The sequence below is a fragment of the Sciurus vulgaris genome, assembly GCF_902686455.1.
Source record: "Sciurus vulgaris genome assembly, chromosome: 9".
Taxonomy (NCBI): domain Eukaryota; kingdom Metazoa; phylum Chordata; class Mammalia; order Rodentia; family Sciuridae; genus Sciurus; species Sciurus vulgaris.
Window position 1 is genome coordinate 133829767 of NC_136469.1, and position 14811 is coordinate 133844577.

General features: G+C 41.8%; 1 long non-coding RNA gene across 1 annotated transcript; it reads left to right on the forward strand.

Annotated features, from left to right (window-relative positions):
- The first annotated feature begins 4778 nt into the window (after window positions 1–4778).
- LOC306669425 lies at window positions 4779–13930 on the forward strand. The gene is made up of 3 exons (XR_013766115.1): window positions 4779–4859; window positions 10603–10756; window positions 13203–13930. It is a non-coding gene; the product is annotated as an uncharacterized lncRNA (long non-coding RNA).
- Window positions 13931–14811: the final 881 nt, after the last annotated feature.

A 14811-nucleotide genomic window follows, 5' to 3' on the forward strand; every position in this document is an offset into this window, starting at 1 on the left:
ACCCTTAGGTAGGTCCTTCAAGACCTCCAGGGCTGAGAATCAGCACTTCTCCAATTTTAAATATAAAAGGTGGCAAGGAAGGATAGATAGACACCCATAAAGAAGAGAGAGCATGCTAAGAAGAGAGAAGACGTGGTTCTGGAAGTGAAGGTCCTGTGCAGATGGGAGGAGGGATGTTTCTACAGCAGGTAAGGGACAGCCCAGGGTGGTGGGTGCTGCAGGCCTAGAGACGGTGCCTGAACTGGAGCTGGAGAATCAAGCCTCCTTGGAATTTGTCCCTAACTCTCCACCTCTGCTTGTAGTCAATTCTTTGCTGTCTGCTTGTGGTGAGTTGTCTTGATTTGGGGCTTGCCCATGTGGCTCACCTGAGCAAATGGCAGCTGGGTCAAAGCGAGAATTGTCTGTTCCAAAGAGGGATTTCAAAAGTTGGTGTTTCTGCTTTCCCTCTTCCGCCTCTGTGATCACTGTGTAAAGAATCTACTCCTGATGGCCGGCTAGTCCTAGGACGAGAATGTGATTCAGAAGCAGCAGAGCCCAGCCTGCAGACCTCTGAAATGAACAAGCATGTTTTATGGCAACTAAATCTTACTGAAGAAATAGCTAATCAATAAAAGGGAAGATATGGCCAAGATACAATGTATTTTCTGATGGTCAAAAGAGGAAGTACATTGTGATTCAGTTGTTAATGATATTTCATTATTTAAACAACAAATGTTGATCTAACCAAAATTGAGATATAACAGTTATGTTTGGGGAATAGGGGTGCAAAGTGTAAGTTGGTGTGTGTGCGCGTGTGTGCATGAGGCTTATCTACAAGGGTAGAAGACCCTTATTTCAACATGGGCATGTGAAAGAACAATGATGGCCCAGCAACATATATTCCATTCTTCCACGGTAAGAGAATTGTAGCTGATAGTGTGGTTGCCTAGAGTAAAGATCAGCATTCTGTCCTCCCTTGTAGCGAGGTGGGGCCATGACGCCATGTTCTAGACAACGGATTCAAAGGGGAATTGATGTGTATATCTTTCTGGGTTGTGTCCTTAAAGGAGCAATGGACTCTTCTATTTCCTTCTCCCCATCTTACTGAATGAAATGTGGTCATGGTGGCAATCCATCTTGGATCAGGTGATTAAGGGTCCTTCTAACATGATGCTCTGTCTTCTACAGAAGAACGAGATTCTATTTTAAGGCAAAGGTCATTTTATTCTTACCACAGCTTCCAAACCTCCCCCCCAACCCTGAAACCAAAAGGTAATGTGTGAAATGGAACTGTGGGAATGAGTGGTATAAGGATATGTCCTAGAAATATTTTTTAAATGCCAGAAGAATAGCTAAAAGACTTGAAATATTTCTACACTGGGAATCTTCAATTTGTAGAGAGGGATGGAGTCGGAGACCACTATTTTTTGCCTTTAAATTGTGTCCATGCATTATTTCTGTTAAAATTACATTAAAATAAGTCTTTCTCACAGACTCACTCCTACAAATGTATAATTTGTGATTGCTGTCATCTTGAATAAAATATTTTTCCCCACTGAGGTTGTGATTTAAGATATTTGAGAAAACACCGAGATATCAAGAATTTTATTTGAAACCATATAACTTCTGACAAAAGTTAGATCAACAACATCGCTCTCCTATTTGTAATCCCAAAGCATAAACATATTATAAGACAAGAGGACCGTTTCAAAATAACCGAACTATTACAAGGCAGTCAAGAGATTCTGAAAAGGAAAACAACATTGAGACGCAACTGTGGGTCACCATTTCAGGGGTAAATGAAGCACTTATTACCAAGGACACCTCAAGGCTATTAACTCCCTATGTGGAGTGTGATCGTGGTTTAAGAAAAATATATGTGACCCCCTGTGACATGGAATGAAAAATGCTGCATTAGCCTGAGCAACGTCGGGAGAGAGGAGGACACTAACAAGACATTGCACTCTGGAAACGCAAGGCGCACACCACAGCCTCTGTATCTTGCTTTACTTAAAAACATGCCTAATGGATGGATCCACAGGGTTTTTTTTTTTGTTTTGTTTTGTTTTGTTTTTTTTGATGAGTGTGTAAATAAACAGGAGATTTACAAGTTCAAAAATTATCAAGGTAATTTGGACCAATGAGTTGGTATTGGTAAGAGAAAGAGAACCGAAGGATCTGGCGGGGCCTTGGGCATCATTTCCTGCTACCTTCAAATCTGTGAAGAAATTAAGATGAGCGCTGGAGGCTACTGGCCTAGAGGCACACGGTCACTCACAGGCACTGGTTTTGGTAAAGAGGCAGAAGCCAGAGAAGGGGACAAAGTAAAGAAAGAGGAAAAGACCACACTCAGCCTCCTTCCATGGCTGGATCCCTGGTCTACAGGTCAGACCCGATGTGGGGCAGGGAGACTTAACTGGGTGGGAAGTTGATTAACTTTCAAACATGTGGAATTATGCCACAGAGTGTTCAATGTAATTGCTTTTGTCACTGAAAAGTGATCCAAAGACAAGCAGTGTACCTGAGTGTGTCCAAGGGACAAGGAGGTGAGGGGAAGGAGTGGTTGGTGGCAGTAATGTGGGAAAATCAAACTATTGCCCGGTCATCTTGTCAGTGAGCTCTGCCTGATCAGCAAATCAGTCCCAAGGGCCCACAAGTCATCTCTCTGGAAGCTTCCTGGAGCGTGCCGGGAGTTGATCATGGCTTTCACAGAGAGGAGAACAAGAGACCCAGAGAGGGTACGGAGTTGACAATGCACAGTCAAAGGATTCAGGGGATAGCCAGGTGCAAATGACGGGCAGGGAGCACATGTTCATCTTTCAAGCCCAAAACTCAGGAGCAGATTGGAATGGAGACATCAGGCTGTAGGAGGTGACTGACATGATGGAAGGGGTGACATGTTCTAGAATCTGCAAAGTGAGGTGAAAAGAGGCTGTAGGCTTGAGGGACAGGACAAGCATGGGGTGAGTAGAAAAGGAGGAGCCCCAGAAGGAAAGTGGAAAGGAATGGCCAGCGGGAGAAGGAAGGCTGGAGGGAGAAATGGCAGGAAGCCAGAGAGCTCCCTAACAAGGAGGAGCTGCTCGTGGTGTCAGACACAGCAGCGTCAAAACTGAAGGACAGAGTGACCTTCATATTTAGTAAAACCTGACACTGTGGCCTTGGTAAGAGAATGTTAGAGAACTAGTGGGGTATGAACATAATATTGAACAGGGTTATGTATGTATCTTCAATATGATTTGTGTGTATATATATATGTGTGCAAATATGTTTATATAAACACACATGTATATACATCATCATGTATTATATATGTATACACACACATACATATATGTATAAATAATGTGAGAACTGAAGAATGTTTAAATGTGTAAAACCTCTGGGAATGGACTGTGGACAGGAAGGAGTTGCATCAAAGTAAGAGGGATTGTGGGTGAAGGAGCGAAATCCTTGGAAAGGCCGGAAGAGATGGAGTTAAGGCTCAAGGGAAGGCATTAACCTAACATGGTAGAGGAATGTCTCTTCCTAAAGCAGGGAAAGGGGTGCACATGGAGGCAGCATTACAGCTATTAGAAAAGCTGGTGTTCTTGTAACTCACGAACAAAGATATGGCATAAAAATCAAAGGAGGTGAGAACCCCCCTGAACTTGGATCTGGCAGACGTTCCAGGCAATGCCGTGTTCAGTCTGGGCGGTATGTCTTAGGTGGCAGGCTGACCACCTGGTGGGTGTAGAGGAGCTAAGTCCTGACGATGGTAGCTAACAATGATTGACAGGAAAAGGTTGGCCTGGAAAAGGGTGAATTTGGCAAGAAAAAATCACGTTCTCTAAATGCCTGGAGGAGACGTCAGAGTTGCTCTGATTCAGTATTGGAGGGCAGATATGGGAACAAGTGGGAGTTATGGGGGGCACACTTTTCGAGCGATATAGTGTGAAATGAATTTCAGTGTGGACTGCTTTCATTCAGGACTATTAGGAGAAGTGCTGAAACCTAGCCAAGGTTCCACAGAGGGTTTAGGATGACATAAATGTTTCATTCCTAAAGTATTGAGTTCTTACTGTGTGCCAGATAATATGCTGAGTTCTGGCCACACAATCTGAATCAAGCAATTAGCCTGGAATCAAGTGTGGGAAACAGACATATAAAAAGATGCTTATCATACCACCAGCTGCACTGGCACGGCACACCCATGCCAGAAGATAGCCATGACTGTCAATAAAATATTAATGCCTTCTACTTATTTATTCATAGATTTCATCACAAACACAATTAAGAATTTCATTCTTCTCAGATAAAGCCTTTTATGAGCCCAGTCATGGAACTCTTTAAAGAACAACACGTGGATGTCCTTAGCTAATATCAGGTTTTAAAAATCAGAAGCAGCATTGTGTCCAAAGTTTCTGTGCCGAGGCTGCGAGAGGATTAGAAAGAGCACAGGTGTGCTGTATGTGCAATAATTCACTGAGCTAAAAGAGAGATGGGGTAATTGATGTCTGAAAATGCAGGAAGGTTGTGTAAACACTCCCTAACTACCTGTCACCTATTTGTGTCAATATTTATAAGTCAACAGACGTGTTTTCGCATGATGTCTGCCTGCTCGTTGGGTACAGCCATCGGGAGAAGCCAGGCCCAATTGAATATGGGAAATCCACGCTGGGGTTTTATGTGACTTCGCTGAGTTCAGTGCAGGATAGGGACTGATTCCCGGGGGTGTGAGATCAGAACAGTAGAGGTTTCTAATCCGGCCTGGGCATGGGCAGAGGAAGGAAGAAAAGCAGGTGAGGCGGGCGGGGGGGGGGGGGGGGGGGGTTGGCAACAGGGCACGGAATGGAAGCAGACAGGCGGATGGGAGGCAGAGTCCGGGCAAAGGGAACCTGGAGGTAAGGTCAGAGGGCGCATGGGGGTGGGGTGTGTGCGCGCATGCGTGTGTGTATCCTGTAAAGTAGAAACGTGAGCGTGGGACAGAGGAAAAGGTCTGGAGCGTGGGTGAAGTTGAGGGTCACGTGCAGGGGTCAAGGCGGCCCGCCTGGCATTGCAGAAACCAGCAAGCGCTTGCAGTCAGGGGCCAGCAAGAGGTGACTGGTACCTGGGTCGCTGCAGAGGGGCACAGTGGTGAAGGGAAACGCCTGGGAGACATGCCTGAGGCTTGGTTTTGAAGGTGATATTAGATTTCCGTAGTTTGCACCTGAGAAAAGTGTCTTGATTTGAGTTTTGGGAAATAAAAATAGGATCCCAGTCTAACTCTGCCCTGGTTGACCTGTGTGTGTGTGTGTCCCCCTGAAAGATCCGTTGGCCTGGAGGGGCTCAGCTTCCTCTGCAGAAAGGGACAGCACGAGCAGAAGATGGCGAAGCTCCCTTCAAAGCACAACGGTTCAAGATTCCATTACTTTCAGCTCTGAATGTACAAAGTTTATCATCGACATTGATATATTCAACGAATATTTGGGACCAAGGAGGTGGCAGCCATGGGACCGTGGTGAACATTTTCTTTCCTTCCAAGGGGTGGAAAGTTTGCCATCCTCCCTGCTCGAGAGATTTCCCCTCGGTTCCTATTCTCCTAGGAACCAGACCCATTAAACGTGATTAGGAACAGGTCTTATCTGGAGTTGAGGCTGGTCTCTGAGATAAAAATCCTGGGTTCTGTGAACTGAATTTCTTGCAAGGATAAAAGAAGCTCCAGGTGCTGGCCTTGCCCTGACCACCGGTCTGTGCTCAGAGTGTGGTGTTAAGGATCATCATTTATCTTCGTTGTGGTAATTTGTCCTTTTATGAAAGAATTTCTGGACGTGCACTCTTGCCACTCTCAGAAAGCTGGTAGTTTTGACAAATTCACAAAATAGGTTTCTAATTCCATTCTGCTCCTATCGCATCCCAGTAATTCTCACATTATTTCTGGAAGATTAGCAGACACACAGTTGTAGTGACATAATTAGTATTCACGGGAGATAATAATGTCAAGGGATTTTGTTGCTCTTAGAATCTAAATGAAAATATAAGAATAGCAAAAGTTGGATTTGTGATAATTTTTTGGTGTAAATTGGGTGCTTGTTTAAAAAAAAAAAAATCTAATGCCAATAAATGAGATTGTGTAATGCAAACCTATTGGATAAAGCCCTTTAAAACAAAGTAGATTTTAAAATGTTTTCTCCTTAGCTTTCTACCTGTTAGGAAAATACATTGTTCATTCTGTAGAACCCCTTCCTGCTGTAAAATAGTTAATCTGTTTCAGGCAATAAAACACTGACTGGAACCTTTCCGACAATACTTTCCTTCTTGATCTTTTTTTATGACTAATTGAAATGAAAGGGGGGGTGGGGGGGCGGGGGCTTAATGTTAAGGAAACATCATGTGCTCATTGTGGTGCTTCCGGGAGGGAGTGTCTGTGTGCTGGGGAGCTCTCTGCTCTGGAATTTTAAGTTAGAGACCTAACCGAAGAATCAATATTTCAATTAGATGCTGTGGTGGTTTTGGGATTACTGTTACTGTAGCTGGAAATTGCTGGGTCTTTTCTTGGGAGGGGTCATTACGGTGAGCTGTTCTTTATTTTCTTTTTAATCATAGCTGCAGAGTCTGTCTGCTTTGTCTGCATTGGAACCATTGAAGTGACCATCTGAAAAAGAACTGAATGTGTGAATGATTCTCATGGCTCAGAGTGGCCATGCGAGGGGAAGCCACCACTCTCTACCACTCTAGCATCCTGGGATCTTCGGCTCTTTGAGTGGGTGGGGCCAGGTCCACTGCTTATCACCTGGAGGTGCGATCAGCAAGGGGCGGGTTGCAGTGTGGGTTGCTAGGTTTGACAGTATCCCTCCTAAATAGTCATGTTGGAAACCTTATCCCCAAATTCATGTTAGAGAATTCGGAAGTGGGAGCCCTTGAGAGGTAATTAGGATTCAATGAAGTCATGAGGGTAGGGGTCCTCATCATGGCGTTGGTGGCTTGATGAGAAGAGGAAGGGAGACCTGAGCTAGCGTGTCTGCTTTGCTTTGTCTTGTGAAACCTCTTGGTAGGACACAGCATTGTGGTTTGGATTGAGATGTCGCCCAAAAGCTCATGTGTGAGACAATGCAGGATTGTTTGGAGGAGAAATGATAGGGTTATAGCCTTAACCTAATCAGTGAATTAATCCCTGATGGGATTGACTGAGTAGTAACTGGAAGCAGGTGTGGCGTGGCCAGAAGGGTATTGGGGGGCATGGTTATGGGGTATATATTTTGTATCTGGAGCATGGAGTCTCTCTCCCTCTCTCTCTTCTCTCTCTCTGTGTCTGCCTTTCTGCTTTCTGATCACCATGTAAGCAGCTTCCCTCTGCCATACTCTTCCACCACAATGTCCTGCCTTACCTCAAGCTCCAAGGAGTGGAAGGTGCTGTCTATGAATTAAGACCTCTAAAACTATAAGTCTCCAAATAAACTTTTCCTCCTAAAATTGTTCTGGTTAGATCTTTTAGTCACAGCGGTGAAAAAGCTGACTAAAACACTCAGCAAGAAAGCCTTCACCAGATGCCATCACTATGCCTAGGGACTTTGCAGCCTCCACCACTGTAAGCCAAATGAGTTTTTATTCTTTATGAATTTCCTGGTCTCAGGTATTTTGTTATAGCAATAGAAAATAGTCTAGTCCTCCTGCCTCCCACCCTGGATTCAGTCAACCAGAGTAGCCCCCTTTCATTCATTTCAAGTATTGAGTTCACATAAGATTTGATTTGAAAAAACAATTTTGTTATTTACAATCACAAGCAAAATTGACAGATGCCAAGTCAATCATCTTGGGCTTCTTCACAGTCAGTCACCTGGTCCCTGCAGTCTCGCCTCCAGGGCAAAGGGCTCCTGACTTCATCCTGTTAAGGAAGATCACCACCAGCAATACCACCAAAAGAATGTTTGCTTCTCAGGACTTGAAATATCTGGGCCAAGACATTCCCGTCAGCCCCTGAAAGCCACATTATGTCAGCAAATGCTGTTTCCCACTATGGCCAAGATAACCATGAAAATTAGTTACCGCGGACCTTCGAGTAAGCAGAATGTCTCTCTCTTCACTATGATTTTTCTAACAGAGGCTCCTTGGTTTCTCGTGCGGGGTTTGCAGTGAAAGCGCATGGTGAGCGGTCTAGAGCACGACCTGGGACACAAGTTGCCCCTCCCAAACTGCTTCCTGATGAGGCCTGGAATTGCATCAGTCTCCTTCCTACCAGCTCCTGGGAGCAGGGCCGATGTCCACTCGATGTCCATCTCTGGGCCCTCGACCACTGCCTAGCACACCACTGGTGCCTAATAAGTGCAATTCGTTCATCCAAATCCAAAAGACCTGTGTTTGAGTCTCTTCCCAGTCCTTTCATGTCCTGTTTGATTTTCAACAAAACATTTAACTCCTCAGAGATTCACTTCCTCAAACATAATCTAGTAAGAATAAGAACATGACTTCGGGTGGTCGCAAGAATCAAAGGAAGGACCCTGAATATGTGAGTGTAAAAATAAAATAAACAGATTGTTTGAAGAATTCATGGGTCGACACTTTATCAAGGTATTTAGAATGATGATATAGGATCAAATTAAATCATAAGAAACGTACATATTGTCACATGGCCTCTGAGAGAATTTCCTTCACTGGTTTAGTTTTAATTATAATCTTTCAATTGTTTCAGTATATAAGAAACAATTGCAAGGTTCTCACAATTGCATTTTCTATGGAAATGTTGGCAAGGAAGAAATTTACTACCATGCTCAGAACTCCCTATGCTTGCCAGTGCTACAGAATCTTTTAAAGGATTAGTATGGTTTGATATTTGAGAATGACTGAAATATCTGTCCATTTTTCTTTTGGCTGCTGTGAAGCTCAGACAAACCTGGGATTTAATTAGAAAAAATACAGTTCTTATCAACAATAATAAGGGTAACTGATGTAGTCATTCTTTTTGGTTTGCAGTATTGGTGCTTCGTATCATATATTTTTTAGTTTTTAGAATACACATTTATCAACTCAGGAGTTTCACATTCATGGGAGATAGTTTTAAATTATTTTAATGAATGTTTCTCAACTTCCTATGGCATAAGGAATAATTCACTAGATCTATGAAAAATAGTTGGATACAAAATAACATTTTGAGAAATTTAAACATCTGTGGTTTAAATGGTGAGTACCTGGTCCAGTTTCTAAAAAAATTCAGAGAAAAATTGAAATTGATTTTAAAAGGTATCTTATTGGTAGTGTGGGATGAAATTTCTGGTAGCTATAAGATGGATTGTATTTGATTAAGGGAAACAATTAAGGGCATATCCACGATGCATTACACAAGACCAAGGGGACAATTATAGCCACATTCATAGAAATTGTGCTCTACAAGTGTGAAGCAGGAGGTGGAAGAACATGGATTGCAATGACTCAGAGTGCCAGGTTCAGTGAACAGCTTCCTTATAGAAGGCATTGTGTGTGTGTGTGTGTGTGTGTGTGTAGGGAATGATGTCCAATATCTAATCCATCCTCCCCTAGGGTATTTCCCATGAGGTGTGTAGATTTGGTGAGATGCAGAACCCACTTACCATTACGTAAAAGACAGAAATTCCTGGTATCCCAGAACATAGGTACACAACTTAAATTGATCCCACATGAGTGTAACCTTGGCCTTTGACGTGATGATTCTGAGGAAGGAGTCTCAGATCTGCATAGTGAAATGTGTAGAATTTCTAAGGCACAAACAAAACTACTGAAGACAAAGTGGATACAAGAGAGATGGGAAGCCCTGAGAGAACGGAAGAAAGTGAATCTGTAGCCTCGATCCTACTAGTCCTGGGGTAGTCCATCTTGACTCTCCCATTATTAAGTTAGCTTAGATACTATGTTATTTGAAACCATGTACCTATGTATATGAAGTTGTAGTAGATTCTGAGAATGGTTTGAAGTTTATATCACATAAAATGTGTTTTCTACATTGGAAAAAGCAATACTATCAATTCTGCAAAATTCATTCTCATTCAAATAGGGAAAAACCATACAGTGACAGCAACATGAGGCTTATAAACTTATAGCATTTGAAAATTCAGAGGAAGTACAGTTGTTGGAAAATGACTTACTGCCGGATACAAAAGAAGACATTGGAAACTTTTGGAAACCTCAAAAATGTCAAGAGAATCTGGCCTCTATGGAGAGCAGAAACTGATAAGAAAGCTAATAGGCTGAGACATAAAATGACAGAATAAATTCAAAAGGCAAAAGGGGAAGATATAAAGGCAACAAAATTGAATGAAGAGGGATCCAGATGGGGGAAAGGGCGATTAATGATGTAGAAATTAAACTTCAGATGCATTCTGAGGGAGAGGTTATACATGAGTGGAGGGAAATAATCACCTCTGAAGTTAGGTAACAGATGATTTTATTTTCTTCTTTTTTATTAGCTTTTCTTTTAAAATATTTTTGAAACACACACACACACACACACACACACACACACACACATATATTTCCCATATTCCACTCCTGAGTATCTTCTCAGTCCAAAATTCCTTGGCATACAGGGAACCAAGAAAAACTTAACCTTAACATTAACATTGCATTAATTAATTAATGTTAATTAACATTAACATTAACCTTGCAGGAAAATAACCACCCAAAACTCCTCTGTCACAGTGATGTGGATGTCGGTATTATCTGACAAAGTCGTGAATGAAGCTATTGTGAAGCTGCTTCAAGAGTGACAGCAAACCCTGCTGACATGAGTGGAGGCACAGGAAGTCTCAGTCAGACGTGTGAGACAAGAAGAAAAGAGGGAGATCCTACAACTGTAAAGTACATTAACAAAAACTAAAAGAAATCACCTGGATGGGCCCAAGAGAAGAATGGACACGATGGAGCAGAAGGTCAGGGAACTTGTACATAGAGCAAGAGGAGTCATGCAGCCCCACGAGCAGAGGACCAGGCCAAAAGGTCTCAGGTTGTATCTACAGGGATCAAGTCGGAGAGGAGAGACTATGGGGCTGATAAGATCCTGGAAGAAACAAGGACTGGAATCTTCTCAAAGTTGACCAGAGAAATCAATTCATAGATTTAAAAACACTAGTAATTCCCAGACAGGATGAACCCAAAGAAAGATGAATGAAAACTAAGAATAAAAAAAAAAAAAAAAAAGCAGCCTGAGAAAATGGATGCATTAGTTAGAAAGGAACAGTTACTCAAAAGACAACAGACTTCTCAGTAGAAACCATGGAGTCCAGGAGGAAATGATAGCACTTTTAAACTGCTAAAATGAATAAATAAATAAGTGACAGAAAGAAGTTCTATGTTCAGTTAAAATATCCTTCAGCATGAAATAAAGATACCTGAAGTTGAAGGCTAAGAGAATTCATTTCCACCACCTGCTAAGAATGGCTAACGAGGATTTCTTTAGACAAAAGGAAAATGATACCAGAAAGGGTGGAACCCAGAAATAAAGGAAGTACAAAAACAATTGGAAGTATTGGGGTAAATATAATAGTCAATCCTTGTTACGTGAAATGTCTGCTGGTTTAAAGCAAAATTTATAATACTGTCTGATATGACCACTGTCGGGGTCAGTAGACATAATACATAAACCAACAGCATCATAACAAGGAGAGGATAAAGGAATTTATATGGGGATTATTTTGTGTGTTGGCTTGACTGGGTCATGGGATGCCCAAGTATTTGGTCAAAGATTATTCTGGGTATTTCTGTGAGGTTGTGTTCTGAATGAGATTGACATGTGAATCGATAAACTGAATGGAGCAGATGCCCTCCATAATGTGGATGAGCCTTGCCCAGTCAGTTGAAGGTTAATAGAACACAAGTCTGACCCTCTCCGAATAAGAAAGAATTCTGTTGCCTTACAGTCTTCAGTCTGGATCATTGCTCTTCCTGCCTGTGGCCTTCAAACTTCAGAATAGGATCTTCCTGCTTCTATAGTAGACTGTTAGCCTTCAGACTGAAACTGGGAGATTGGTTTTCCACGTTTTGGATTTGTCAGTCTCCATAACTATATTAAACCAACCAACTACTTACAATAAATTTTCCTCTGTCTCTTTCCCTCCTTACACACACACACACACACACACACACACCTGTTGGTTCTGTTTCTCTGGAGAACTCTGAGTAATACAGTAGCCCACCATATTAACAGTCTATAGGAGAATAAACAGATGGTTATATTACTTAGTGTAAAAAAACATTTGACAAAGGCTAACATTCATCCATGATAAAAACTCTCAATGAAGACAGAACCTCTTGAACTCACATTTACAGAAAAACAACAGATAACATTATTATTAGTGGTGGAATGCTGAAGGCTTTTTCTCTAAACTGGAGAACAGGCATGGATGTCCACAATAACCACTCATATTCAACATTGCACTGAAAATCCTAGCCATAGCAATGAGGCAAGAAAAAGAATAACCCACATGGATTAAGAAGGACTAGGAAGGAAGAGATAAGACATGATTTTCTACATTGAATATCCTAGGAAATATACAAAAATACTCTTAGAATTAAAAAGTGATTTGAGCAAGATCATGAGATGCAAGATCAACACATAAAGCCAATCTCATTTCTGCAAATTAACATGGACATGTGGAAACCAAAGTTTAAAAGACAATCCCATTTATAATTGTTCAAAATAAAATAAAATACTTAGATGCACATCTAATAAAACATTTACAGAATATATATGCTGAAAACTTTAAAACTGAAATTAAAAGAAAATCTAAATATGTGGATGGACATTTGAATTGGAAGAACCAACTTAGCAAAGACGTCCATTCACACCAATGTGGTATAGATTTAATGAAATTCCAATCAAAATCCAAGCAGGGTTTTCCTTATACATATGTAAACTAATCTTAAAATGTATATAAAAAGGCAAAGGACCTATAATTGCTAAAATAACTCTGAAAAAGAAAAAAAAAATTGTAGGAATCACCCTAGCTGGTTTTAACCCTACAGTAATTAGTGAGTGTCTTGATGGAGAGAAATAAGTGCGGATAGAACTGAGATGTAAGGCAGGTTAACAACACTGAAGACATAGGAAGCCTAAGGTTGAAAGGTGGTGAGCTGAAAGATCAACTTCCCATTCAGATTTGGAACAATGAATACATTTGGTGACATAGAGAAAAACGAGAGGACTCAGGCAGGGACTAGTGTGAGATACTGTTGTGTTTACTGATTTACACTTAGAGCATTATTGAAAACAATTTAATATTTGATCCTTCTGTTTTAAATAGTTACTCAAGCTCACATGGCACTTGCTGTGATAATAGGAGAAACATGAGGAGGAGCGTTCCAGAGCCCTGCGGGGAATCAGGAGCCTTAGTTCAGCAGCCCTGAGGAATTTCTGGGACACTTGAGGAAATGATCAAATCTTTGATGAAGCAGGAGAATCTACAGCACCATGCAGGCTAAAAAGGATGTTTCCCAAGAGAACCTTGGAAAAGCACTGGCTGGAGATAGCCAGGGCAGGCTCACTAATTAGAAGGCGGTCTGGCAGATGGGCCCCTAGTGCCTTCAGAGTGGTTGGCTCCAGGACTTGCCCTGGGCACAACTCCATGAGAAGACGTTCCTGATAAAAGTTTGAGGCACCTCACTTTTTTTAGCTCATGCCTTAGAATCGAAGATGAGAGTAGGATCACGTGCCAGGTAAGGCCCAACTGTCGCCAGGTGGCCAAAGTCTCTGCACCCCAAAGTGCACAAACTCCTTACACACTCCAGAAAAGGCCTTAACCCTCTTTTTGTGTGGGCCCCTGTAATTACAATCCACAACTGTGTGTGCTTAGGTCTCTGCTAAATTGCTGAAGCTGGCCTCTAATTTGCAATCCTCCTGTGTCAGCCTCCCAGGTCACTGGGATTGCAGGCATGCACCAATGCTTCTGGCTTGACATTTTTTTGATATCTTCTAAGTTTTGCCCTTTAGTCTCTTCTCTCTTCTCTTCTCTTCTCTTCTCCTTCTCCTTCTCCTTCTTCTCTCTCTCTCCCCCCCACCCCCCCGCCACCTCTGGCTCAAAGCAGTTTATTTGCAGAGGAAACAGAGATGTTTGTCCCTGAAGTTTCCTGCTGTCCACATTTTGCTGACTACACTCAGCATTGACCTTGAGGTCATTTGCCTAAATTCCCTGTCTGCTGTGTTTCCTGTAAATTGGTAGTTTGATTTTATTTTTTGTATGCTTGCTCAGTTTTGTTTATTTTTGGTTCTTTCCTCTATTACTCCTTGTGATTTTTATTAGTTCATTACAGATATACATACTATGGAGGTTGATTTTGACAGAATTATACAAGCATGAAATATAATTTGTTATTTTTTTTTTTTTTTTAAAGAAGCTTGATGGGGGTGGGAGTTTTCAGCAAGATTGCTCTGTGGATGGCCTTGTGTCTTTCCATCAGGAGGCACTAAGGTCGGGCCCTTGTTTGGTGCTAGGAGGCCGACATTGATGGACAGTGTCAAGATGTGATGTCAAGGTCCTCTGGGCTGTGAGTTACTGCTGCTCCAGCTGGGTCATTCTTATTCCTTCACTGGCTGAAGTATTTCTATAAAGAGAAGTTTCACCTCATCTAACTCTTGGTTACCCTGAGGTACATTTTGTAACAACAAAAAAAGTAAAAGTCAATGCTACTTTCTTTTTTAATTATTAATTTTTAGATGAAATGTCTATACCCTACTGCTTCCAAAGATCAACCACAATGTTGTTGTTCACTCATTTTTGTTTGGTTTGAGGTATCTTTGTGAACCAATAGATTTGAACGTACTGATGTGTTTCGGTCCATTGCATTTAATTCTCTTATGCATGTTCACATTTTCTCGTATCTGGCTGGTAGGAAGCCCACAGTCCCCCTCAGGCT